The sequence below is a fragment of the Rhinopithecus roxellana genome, chromosome 6 (assembly GCF_007565055.1).
Source record: "Rhinopithecus roxellana isolate Shanxi Qingling chromosome 6, ASM756505v1, whole genome shotgun sequence".
NCBI classification, from domain to species: domain Eukaryota; kingdom Metazoa; phylum Chordata; class Mammalia; order Primates; family Cercopithecidae; genus Rhinopithecus; species Rhinopithecus roxellana.
The window spans coordinates 152,526,923-152,539,720 of NC_044554.1; positions in this window are offsets into that span (position 1 = coordinate 152,526,923).

The window sequence follows — 12,798 nt, forward strand, 5'->3', positions numbered from 1 at the left end:
TAAATTAAGGGTTTATCGTGATTCATGTTATTCTGAAATTCTATGACTATGTACCCTTTTGTTTATTCTTGTCATGGGTCCATTTTGTCTTTCATGAAAGGATTTCCATTCAGCACTCTATCCCAGTTTCCGCTATTCAGAGACACTTTAGGTTAATAATAAATTTTCTATGAAAGAAGGTTCATCAACATCTCAGAAAAATGTTCATTATATCTCAAATATCTGTCAGAGCACCCACAAAAGATGTTCTGAATTAAATTCTTATTCCTAATTCTCGGTGGTCTGGTAGCTAACATAAAATATTTTCCTATTCAGAGGAGCAGAGTGGCTATTTCCTTTCCTTTCCCTTTCTTCATTTCCCCCTTCTGTTCTTATCTTTTATTTCCTTCCTTCATTTCCTTCCTTCCTTCATCTCCTTCCTTCCTTCCTTCCTTCCTTCCTTCCTTCCTTCCTTCCTTCCTTCCTTCCTTCCTTCCTTCCTTCCTTCCTTCCTTCTTCAACTGTGAGAAGCTTTACTGTTGTTATTGTGATTATTATATACTGGGAAAAACAAGTGTTGCAAATGGAAAGAAATTCTGGTTTAAACAATTGCTGATTGATGCTCAATGACTTATTCAGCCTTTGCTGTGTGGACTACATAGGACTTTGAGTAATACACTCTTGATTGTTCAGCTAGAAGTTGAAGATACAATTATGAAATTGAATCAGTTTGAGCTCTCCTTCTTGTTGGTCTATTTTTATCTTAACATGTTATGGAAGAAATAGTTGGAGTACCTCAAAATGAATAAGCAGGAGAACATTACAAGTTAAAAACTAGAAGACATTCGGAGTAATTACCCCTAGTATGAGAATCAAGACGATCTTATAAATAAAGGTTTCTATGATGTCTAATGCTCTTTTCTGACAGAAGGTGGAGTTAATTTATATACCTGCTTCTTTGCTCCAATATATTCTCAGTAATTCCTATCAACTGACACTAAAGGAGCTTATTAGTTGTTTCATTAGTCACCATTTCCCAGGGTAGAAAAGTGATTAAGACATATGAAATACAGTCATTGATTATGAGGAGGAAAGCTGGATTTGAAATAAAGCCTGGAGTTGAAGGACCAGATAAACTGCCTAAATAGGAGAAAACAGGTCAGACAGAGCTGAACAGGTAAGCCCTAGGAATGTAGACAACTAAAGGCAGAGAGTTTCCACTAAAGAGCAGCATCAGCCCCACTCCACGTAGTTTACAGACACTGGCAGCCCTTTCCCACCCGAGCCTCCTGCCTGGATCAGGGCTGCTGCTGCCGTTCTCCTTCTTTGTCACTTATCTACTGCTCTGTTCCTCTCTCTGGCAGCAGGCATTCAATGTGGACACCTGGAGAGATCCCAAGAGTCAGGAGAACAAGTATTGTTGTCTCTTCCATTTTGAATGCCACGGAATTACTGGTAGAAGACAAAGCAGCTCTCAGGAGCACTGCACTTTTCTGTTACATGATTGCTGCCTCTAGGCACCTTCTGAGGTGCTCACGTTGGCCCCCAATTCTCTGGCATAGACAGATGAAAAGTTGATGAGAACCGACAGGTGAAAATTAACCTGCAGAGCAGGTCATTTCTCTGTCCCGTCGCCCTCCTCTTTAAAACTTGGTTGCAATGTTCCATCAGTAGGTGGAAGCCTGGACTTGCCAGCCGAGTCCCAGAGCCCTCACATTCTGTTCCTACGCATACGCTCTATTGTTTTCCTACCTGACATTCACTGCAGTTTCCAGTCTCCATGTCTTTGCCCATCCTGTGTTTTCTGCCTTCTTCATCTTTCTCAGAATTTTAATCATCTGAAATATTGGAAGTCAACTATTAGCCTCTTAAGCAAAGGCTCTCTTGCACTACTCTCCACAACATAAATAAATGAATGCATTCCTGCTGTCCATTCTCTTTGTCATGATGCCCTGCTGTATGTAATTACAGGCATATCATCCATTCTGACTTCTAATATTATAAATTCTTTATTCATTACATCCTAAGCTCTTTAAAAATAAAAGACCATGTGTGACTCATCAGTGTAACCTTTTTAGTATTTATCACACTTCTTGGCACATAAGCATCTCCTAATATTCATCATGAAAGTCACCGCAATGACATTGATAATATTTTACCTTCAAAATGTGTTTCCTCCTATCTGGAATCAAGGAACATATTTTTTCTTGTCCATTGTGTGGAGGAAACAAGAACTGCAAATATGTGCCAGACATAGCAGAATTCTCTGGATGAAGAAAGGGCCAGGTGTAATGCCTGCCCTTAAAATGTTCACAGTCTAAGAGCTGGGGCAGACACGCAGCGTGGCCAACACACTGCCCGGGTGTCAAGGGAGAGATTTGTTCTCAGTGTTTTGGAAACACAATGGAAGAGCTGATTGGTTTTACTGGAGGAAAAGAGGCAACAGGACCAAATATTTTAGGGAAGAAATTGTGCATACAGATCTGGCCCAATTGAGAAATGAGAAAAGGGAAATCCAGGCAAGAGAAGAGGCCACGCATGGCATGGAGTTGAACTGCAAAGATGTTCACAGACTGAGATTACAAAGAGAGATTCCCGTAATAATACAAAGTGGCTATAGCACTGATGTCTCCAAACACTGATAGCCACACACATTGACAAACAAAATGACTTGGCATAAGACCTTAAAGGAAGGATATCTCACCTTACATTTGGGTGGACAGGGGTATTTTGGTGGAGGGGGTGGACTTTGAGCAGAGCAAAATCTTCAATGACTAATATAATTTAAACCAGGTAAGGAAACACAGGAGAGCCTTATAGAAGGGGACTTTGGTTTGACCAAAAACATGGATATAACAGTATATTTAAACATTGCAGAAGTAAATTTGGCTAGAACAGAAGATATGGCAAGTGACATTAGGAGATAAGCTTGATAAGCCATTGAGAGTCTGAAAATTATCCCAAGATCTCGGATTGTATTCTGTTAAAAAATAATTGAAGATTTCTGAGGAAGGAAATTGTGTGTTAGAAGACATGCTAGATGAACAGATACACAAAATATGGTAGAAACATAGGACAGAATTATTGTTCAGCCTTTAAAAGAAAGGAAGTTCTGACACACAATACAGCATGGATGAACCTTGAGGACATCAGGAGAACTGAAACAAACCAGTCGCCAAAGGGCAAATACCATATGATTCCACTTATATAAGGCACCTGGAGTAGTCACCCTCATAGAAATAGAAAGGGGAGTGCTGGTTGCCAGTGGCTGGGGAGGGGGCTATGAGGAGTTGCTGCTTCAGGAGCACAGAGTTTCTGTTTTACAAGATGAAAGAAGTTAGGAAGATGGGGGGCGGTAATGGTTGCGCAGTATTATGGACATAATACCACTGAATTGTGCACTTAATATGGTTAAGACAATAAACTGTATATGGATTTTACCACAGTTTAAGATAAAAAATAGTAAAGTAACTTACTTTAAGTGAGAACGTGCAGTGGGTAAGTCCTCAGCATCATGTTATTAGCAAGAGTGATGGGATGCCCTGCAGATGGAGGACTGTGGCAGGATCCCATCTTCAGCTCTCTGGGCATCAGTTTTCTTATGACCTGCCCCACAGTGTTGTGAGTTTAATTTTTTAAAAACAAACTTAGGCCGGGCATGGTGGCTCACACCCATAATCCCAAAACTTTGGGAGGCCAAGGCAGGTGGATCACCTGAGGTCAGGAGTGTGAGACCAGCCTGGCCAACATGGTGAAATACCATCTCTACTAAAAATACAAAAATTAGCTGGGCGTGGAGGTCCACGCCTGTAATCCCAGCTACTTGGGAGGCTGAGGTAGAAGAATGTCTTGAATCCGGGGGTCGGAGGTTGCAGTGAGCTGAGATTGCACCATTGCACTGTAGTCTGGGCAACAGAGCTAGTCATGGTCGAACAAAACAAAAACAAAAACAAAACAGAGAAGAAGACATGTTAAATAAGATTAATCCTGAAGCAGTAGGCTTCATTTCCATGTTAAATTCATTTCCATGCTAAATTATAAAAACATTTTGGGGCTGGGCACCGTGGCTCATGCCTGTAATCCCAGCACTTTGGGAGGCCGAGGCGGGTGGATCACAAGGTCAAGAGTTCGAGACCAGCCTGGCCAACATGATGAACCCCTGTCTCTACTAAAAATACAAAAGTTAGCTGGGCGTGGAGGTGCACGTCTGTGATCCCAGCTACTCGGGAGGCTGAGGTAGAGGCAGGAGAATCGCTTAAACCTGGGAGGCTAAGGTTGCAGTGAGGCGAGATCGCAGCATTGCACTCCATCCTGGGCGACAGGGCGAAACTCCGTCCCAAAACAAAACAAAACAAAATTTTGACGATGGCTTTGTGACAAGTCCTGTGCTTGCATGCCAGAGAGAGTGCACTGAGGAGTAGTAGGGCCTGGCAGGACCAGCAGCATAAGGTGAGGAACGTGGCTGGCAGTAACGGAGGATGGGTAAATATTGTGGACGTGCATGTGCCACAGTTCCCCGTGCTGTGCCTGCCTGGGTGATAGCAGGGAAACTCTGAAGGCATGGACAACATGTCCCTTGATTGTTTTGTGGGATGACCACAACCCTAAGTAAGTCATTCCTGTCCCACACACAATTGTCAGGAAACTGTAGGGTGTGCCAGCATGTGAGGTGAACACACAACGTAAAGAGCATCTCTTTTTTGGTCAGCCTGGCTGTTTCTTGCCCATGTTCCCCTGAAGAGCACTGTCCCCCGCAATGCAGCTGCCTCACCACGGTGCCTGCTAAAGCCCTTACTGAGTACACTGCCATGGGGTACTGGTATGGCTCTTCTCAAAATGACTATAGTGTGCCAAGCTACTAATGTCCACAGAACATCGATGCAGCAAAACTCTTGACGATTTGCTGGAGAAGTGGAGGAGAGTCCATTCTCTGACCTTAATGTCAATTGTATTCCACTGGCCTTCACACAGTGTGTTCTTGTAAAATAACATCTCACAATGATTTTTGTGAAAAGTGACCTGAAATTTCTCTCAAAGTCTCTTTCCCTCAAACCCAGGTAAATTTTCACAAGGATCTTGGCAGGAGGTCCATCTGCTGAGACAATGCTGGCCTGAGAGCAGCTTTTCCCTTTGATTTTATAGGTCAAATGCACTTGCCTGACTTTTACTTCCCTTCAGAAGAGTTCTTCAAAAATAAGTCTTTGTGCACTCAGACCCTTGGCGAGCTTGTGCCTCCTCCAGAAGCGCTCAGACATTTATTCATCCCAGGATGACCCTGGTTGAAATTCAGATTGGGACGATCTCTACCCCTGGTTGAGAGAATAAACACATAGGGCAGAACCTAGAGCTGGAGATCACATGAGGAATGACCCATATTTGCTAATGTAAGAAAACACCCAGTATGTAACCATTGCTATCCACACTTCTACTGACAGCATAAGCACAATTGACCTCAACTGCAATATTGTACTTTTAAATATTCATTTAATTTTAATATCTAAGAAACAAGTTAAAATCAAAAGAAAATGGTATGCAATATTGCAGTTGTAATTAAATAATCAACAAGACCCTCTCATTAGACCGTTTATCTTGAATAAGCCGTAAGTGAGCAGCTAGCTAATGTCGCTTACCCCTGCATATCTGAGGGTAGAAGGATTGATTGATCTTTTGGTCACCAAAATGCAAACTAATCTCCAGAAATAATTTAATAAAGGCAACGTTAATAACCTTCAAGTTGGTCTCACTGTAGATTTGTATTTTTAAATGTCTCAGGTGCTGTTACACACTTAACCAGCAATCGTCCTGACAGACTGTCATCCATAATGTAAGGACCACTCTGTGGGACAGTGGCTCTGGCACTGCCTTGCTCACAGCCCTGAGGCACTGCAGAGTGCTTCCAGGGCTGTCTGGAGAAAGGAGAGGCTGAGCTCACAAGTCAGGATGCTTTCACCTGCACTACGAATCATTCTCCTTCTAATTTTTCATATATTTAATTTCTGCAAAAGATTTTATACAAAAAATTGCTGTTTGAACAAAAGTAATGCTATGTTTGTATTTAATAAATGAAGAAAAAAACTAGTAAATCAGACATTTGGACACTGTGTCATAGAATAAAATGTCTTTTGTCAGAAAAGGAAGGAAGGAAGGAAGGAAGGAAGGAAGGAAGGAAGGAAGGAAGGAAGGAAGGAAGGAAGGAAGGAAGGAAGGAGAGAAAAAAAGAAAAGAAAAAAAGGAAAAGAAAAAAAGAAAAGAAAAGAAAAGAAACCAGCAGCCCAAGAGCACTCCGCTGCAGAGTTAACCTGGAGGACTGCAATCCGTGCACTAGCGCACGTGGCCATTTGTTCACTCCAGCACTAGGAATAAAACCTGTGTTTTTTTCTGATTAATCCATGGGCCATAGGTTTTATGTCATGAGGCATCCATTTAGTTCATTATTAATGACTGTACTTCATTATTTTAAAAAAAACTTTTTTGATTAGAATTCTTTTTTTTTTTTTTTTTTTTTGCTTTACCAACTATGCTCCCCTATATGTTATATGGACAAAAACATCCTCCTACAGAACCAAAGCATCCGTTTTACATCATTTACATCATTCTGTCTAGTATTTTTTTCTTTTTTTTTTTAGTGGAAAATAAATTAATTCTTATACGTATTTGATTTACTGGGGTTTATATTAACAGAAAAGGTCACACTAGCTATAAAATGTTGCCATATATTACACTTATAGACCAGTTTGTGGCAGAGATCTTTGTTCCTCTTGTTATTTAATTGGGCACAATAGGTTCATCATTTTCACACAAGACCAAATACTCAAGGGCCTGCCCAGGTGCTGTGACTCATGCCTGTAATCCCAGCATTTTGGGGACTGAGGTGGGCAGATCACCTAAGGTCAGGAGTTTGAGACCAGCCTGGCAAACACGGTGAAATCCCATCTCTACTAAAAATACAAAAATTAGCTGTGTGTGGTGGTGTATGCCTGTAATCCCAGCTACTCAGGAGGCTGAGACAGGAGAATTAGTTGAACCTGGGAGGGTGGAGGTTGTAGTGAGCCAAGATTGCACCACTGCACTCCAGCCTGGGCAACAGAGCAAGACTCTGTCTCTAAAATAATAATTATTATTATCACCATTGTCAGGCCTCTGAGCCCAAGCCTGTACATATACATCCAGATGGCCTGAAGCAACAGAAGAATCACAAAAGAAGTGAAAAATGGCCGGTTCCTGCCTTAACTGATTACATTATCTTGTGAAATTCTTTCTGGACAATGAGGCTCAGAAGCTCCCCACTGAGCATCTTGTGACCCCCGCCCCTGCCCGCCAGAGAATGACCCCTTTGACTATAATTTTCCACTACCTACACAAATCCTGTAAAACTGCCCTACCCTTATCTCCCTTCGCTGACTCTTTTTTGGACTCAACCCACCTGCACCCAAGTGATTAAAAAGCTTTATTGCTCACACAAAGCCTGTTTGTGGTCTCTTCACATAGATGCTTATGACATTTGGTGCTGTGACTCAGTCGGGGGATTTCCCCTGTGAGATCAATCCCCTGTTCTCCTGCTCTTTGCTCCATGAGAAAGATCCACCTATGACCTTGGGTCCTCAGACCAACCAGCCTAAGGAACATCTCACCAATTTTAAATCAGGTAAGCACTCTCTTTTTACTCTCTTCTCCAACCTCTCTCACTATCCCTCAACCTCTTTCTCCAGTCAATTTCACTTCCACCCTTCAATTTCTCCCTTCCCTTAATTTTAGTTCCTTTCTTTTTCTGGTAGAGACAGAGGAGATGTGTTTTATCCATGAACCCAAAACTTCAGTGCCTGCCACAGACTCAGGAAGACAGTCTTCCATTGGTGTTTAATCACAGCGGGGACACCTGCCTGATTATTCACTCACATTTCAGAAGTATCTGATCACCGTGGGGACTCCTGCCTTGATCCTTCACCTTAATGGCAAGCACCACCTCCCCTGGGGGGCAAGTACCATCCCCCACTGAGTGTCTCTACCTTCTCTTTCCTTTGGGCTTGCCTCCTTCACTATGGACAACCTTCCACCCTTCATTCCTCCTTCTTCTGCCTTAGCCTATGTTCTCAAGAACTTAAAACCTCTTCAACTCACACCTGACCTAAAACCTAAATGCCTTATTTTGTTATGCAACACTGCTTGACCCCTATATAAACTCGACAGTGATTCCAAATAGCCAGAAAATGGCACTTTCGATTTCTCCATCCTACAAGATCTAGATAATTCTCATCGTAAAATGGGCAAATGGTCTGAGGTGCCTGACATCCAGGCACTGTTTTACACATCGGTCCCTCCCTAGTCTTTGCTCCCAGTGTGACTTGTCCCAAATATTTATTCTTTCTCTCTTGTCTGTTCCTTCATTCTCCACCCCAAGCTCTCAGTCCTTTGAATCCTCCTTTTCTACAGCTCCTCGCCAGGTCGAGCCAGGTCCCAATTCTTCCTCAGCCTCCACTCCCCCACCCTCTAATCCTTTTATCACCTCCCCTCCTCACACCCAGTCTGGCTTATAGTTTCATTCAGCGACTAGCCCTCCCCTACCTGCCCAACAATTTCCTTTCAAAGAGGTGGCTGCAGATGAAGGCATAGTCAAAGTTAATGCTCCTTTTTCTTTATCCAACTTCTCCCAAATCAGTTAGCATTTAGGCTCTTTTTCATGAAATATAAAAACCCAGCCCAGTTCATAGCCTGTTTGGCGACAACCCTTAGACACTTTACTGCCCTAGACCCAGAAGGGCCAGAATGCCGTCTTATTCTCAATATACATTTTATTACCCAATCTGCTCCCGACATTACAAAAAGCTCCAAAAATTAGATTCCAGCCCTCAAACCCCACAATAGGACTTAATTAAACTTGCCTTCAAGGTGTATAATAGAGAAGAGTTGCAATTACTTGCCTCAGCTGTAAGATAAACCCCAGACACATCTCTAGCACACAAGAACTTCAAAACACCCGAACCACAGCGGCCAGGCATTCCTTCAGGACCTCCTCCCCAGGATCTTTCTTCAAGTGCTGGAAATCTGGCCACTGTGCCAAGGAATGCCCACAACCTGGGATTCCTCCTAAGCTGTGTCCCATCTGTGTGGGAACCCACTGGAAATTGAACTGTCCAACTCGTCTGGCAGCCACTCCCAGAGCCTCTGGAACTGTGGCCCAAGGCTCTCTGACTGAGTCCTTCCCAGATCTTCTCAGATTGGCAAATGAAGACTGATGCTGCCTGATCACCTCGAAAGCCTCCTGGACCATCACAGATGCTTTGAGTAACTCTTACAGTGCAGGGTAAGTCTGTCTCCTTCTTAATTGATACAGAGGCTATCCACTCCATATTACCTTCTTTTCAAGGGCCTGTTTCCCTTGCCTCCATAACTGTTGTGGGTATTGATGGCCAGGCTTCTAAACCTCTTAAAACTCCCCAACTCTGGTGCCAACTTGGAAAACATTCTTTTATGCACTCCTTTTTAGTTATCCCCACCTGCCCAGCTCCCTTATTAGGTTGAGACATTTTAACTAAACTATCTGCTTCCCTGACTATTCCTGGGCTACAGCCACACCTCATTGCTGCCCTTTTCCCCAAATCAAAGCCTCCTTTGCATCCTCCCCATGTGCCTCTCTATCTTAATCCACAAGTATAAGATACCTCTACTCCTACCCTGGCAACCAGTCGTGCACCCCTTATCATCCCATTAAAACCTAATCACCCTTACCGCACTCAATGCCAATATCCCATCCCACAGCAGGCTTTAAAAAGGTTAAAGCCTGTTATCACTCTCCTGCCACAATATAGGCTTCTAAAGCCTATAAACGCTCCTTACAATTCTCCCATTTTACCTGTCCAAAAACCAGACAAGTCTTACAGGTTAGTTCAGGGTCTGCGCCTTATCAACCAAATTGTCTTTCCTATCCACTCCATACTGCCAAACTCATATACTCTCCTATCCTCAATATGTCCCTCCACAATCCATTATTCTGTTCTGGATCTCAAAGATGCTTTCTTTGCTATTCCTTTGCACCCTTCATCCCAGTCTCTCTTCGCTTTCACTTGGAGTGACTCTGACATCCATCAGTCTCAGCAACTTACCTAGGCTGTACTGCCACAAGGCTTCATGGACAACCGCCATGAAAAGTCAAGCCCTTTCTCGTGATTTACTTTCTTTCCATCCATCTGCTTCTCACCTTATTGAATATTTTGATGACCTTCTACTTTATAGCCCCTTCTACAAATCTTTCCAACAAGATATCCTCCTGCTCCTTCAACATTTATTCTCCAAAGAATATCAGGTACCCTCCCCACCAACCAAGCTCAAATTTCTTCCCCATCCGTTACCTAACTCGGCATAATCCTTCACGAAAACACGCGTGTTCTCCCTGCCAATCATGTCTGTCTGATCTCTCAAACCCCAACCCCTTCTACAAAGCAACAACTCCTTTCCTTCCTGGGCATGGTTGGATACTTTTGCCTTTAGATACCTGGTTTTATCATCCTGACTAAAGCATTATATAAACTCACAAAAGGAAACCTAGTTGACCCATAGATCCTAAATCCTTTCTCCACTCCTCTTTACATTCATTTAAAACAGCTCTAAAAGCTGCTCCTACACTAGCTTTCCCTAACTCATCCCAACCCTTTTTCATTACACACAGCTGAAGTGCAGGGCTGTGTGGTCAGAATTTTTACACAAGAGCTGGGACCGCACCCCGTAGCCTTTCTGTCCAACCAACTTGACCTTACTGTTTTAGGCTGGCCCCCACATTATTCCTGTTACCACACCTGACCCCCATGACTATCTCTCTGATCCACCTGGCCTTCATTCCATTTGCTCATATTTCCTTCTTTCCTGTTGCTCACCCTGATCACACTTGGTTTGTTGATGGCAGTTCCACCAGGCCTAATTGCCATTTACTAGCAAAGTTAGGCTGTGCTATAGTATCTTCCACATCTATCATTGAGGCTACCACTCTGCCCGACTCCACTACCTCTCAGCAAGCCAAACTCACTGGCTTAACTCGAGCCCTCACTCTTGCAAAAGGACTGCATGTCAATATTTACACTGACTCTAAATATGCCTTGCATATCCTGCACCACCATGCTGTTATATAGGCCGAAAGAGGTTTCCTCACTACGCAGAGATCCTCCATCATTAATGTCTCTTTAATAGAATTATTCTCAAGGCCACTTTACTTCCAAAAAAAAAAAAAAAAAAAAAGAAAAGAAAAAGCTGGAGTCATTCACTGCAAAGGCCATCAAAGGGCCCCAGACCCTATTTCTCAAGGCAACAATTATGCTGATAAGACAGCTAAAAAAAAAAAAAAAACAGCCAGTTTTCCTACTTCCATCCCTCTTGGCCAGTTTTTCTCCTTCTCATCAGTCACTCCTATTTATTCTCCCACTGACGTTTCCACCTATGAGTCCCTCCTCACTCAAGGCAGAGGGTTCTTAGACCAAAAAAATAAAATTATCTTTCCAACCTCACAGGCCCATTCTATTCTGTCTAATTTTCATAACCTCTTTCATGTAGGTTACAAGCCGCTAGCCTGCCTCTTAAAATCTCAAATTTCCTTTCCACTGTGAAAATCTATCCTCAAAAAAATCACTTCTCAGTGTTCCATCTGCTATTCTACTACTCCTCAGGGATTTCTCAGGCTCCCTCCCATCCCTACACATCAAGCTTGGGGATTTGCCCCTGCCCAGGACTGGCAAATTGACTTTACTCACATGTCCTGAGTCAGGAAACTAAAATACCTCTTGGTCTGAGTAGACCCTTTCACTGGATGGGTAGAGGCCTTTCCCACAGCGTCTGAGAAGGCTACTGCAGTCATCTCTTCCCTTCTGTCAGACATAATTCCTTGGTTTGGCCTTCTCACCTCTATGTAGTCCAATAATGGACCAGCCTTTAATAGTCAAATCACCCAAGCAGTTTCTCAGGCTCTTAGTATTCAATAGAACCTTCGTACCCCTTACCATCCCCAATCTTCAGGAAAGGTAGAATTGACTAATGGTCATTTCAAAACACACCTCACCAAACTCAGCCTCCAACTTAAAAAGGACTGGACAGTACTTTTACCTCTTGCCCTGCTCAGAATTAGAGCCTGCCCTCAAGATGCTACAGGTTACAGTCCATTTGAACTATTTTATAGATGCACTTTCTTGCTCAGCCCCAACCTTGTTCCAGACACCCGCCCTCTGGGTGACTATCTTCCAGTCCTCCAGCAGGCTAGACAGGAAATTCACCAGGCTACTAATCTTCTCTTGCCTACTCCAGATTCCCAGCCATATGAAGACACCCTAGCTGGATCCCTAGGAGTCTGGGTGCAAGACACCTCTTTTAATAGTCCTTCTCAACTTTTCACTTTGCATTTCCAGTTTTGCCTTGTACAAGGTCTCTTCTTTCACTGTGGCTCCTCTACCTATCAGTGGCTACCTGCTAACTGGACAGGCACATGCACACTAGTTTTCCTCACTCCCAAAATTCAACTTTCAAATGAGGTCAAACAACTTCCTGTTCCCCTCATGATACCAATACTTTGCTACTATTTTGTTTTGTTTTTCTTATTATTAATATAAAAAGACAGGAATAGGCTTTGACTTACTGCTGAAAAAGGAGGACTCTGCATATTTCTAAATGAAGAATGCTGTTTTTACCTAAATCAATCTGGCCTGGTATATGACAAAATAAAAAAACTCAAGGATAGAGCCCAAAAGCTCACCAACCAAGCAAATAATTACACTGAACCACCTTGGACACTCTCTAATTGGATGTCCTAGGTCCTCTAAAATCTTCGTCTTTTAATACCTGTTT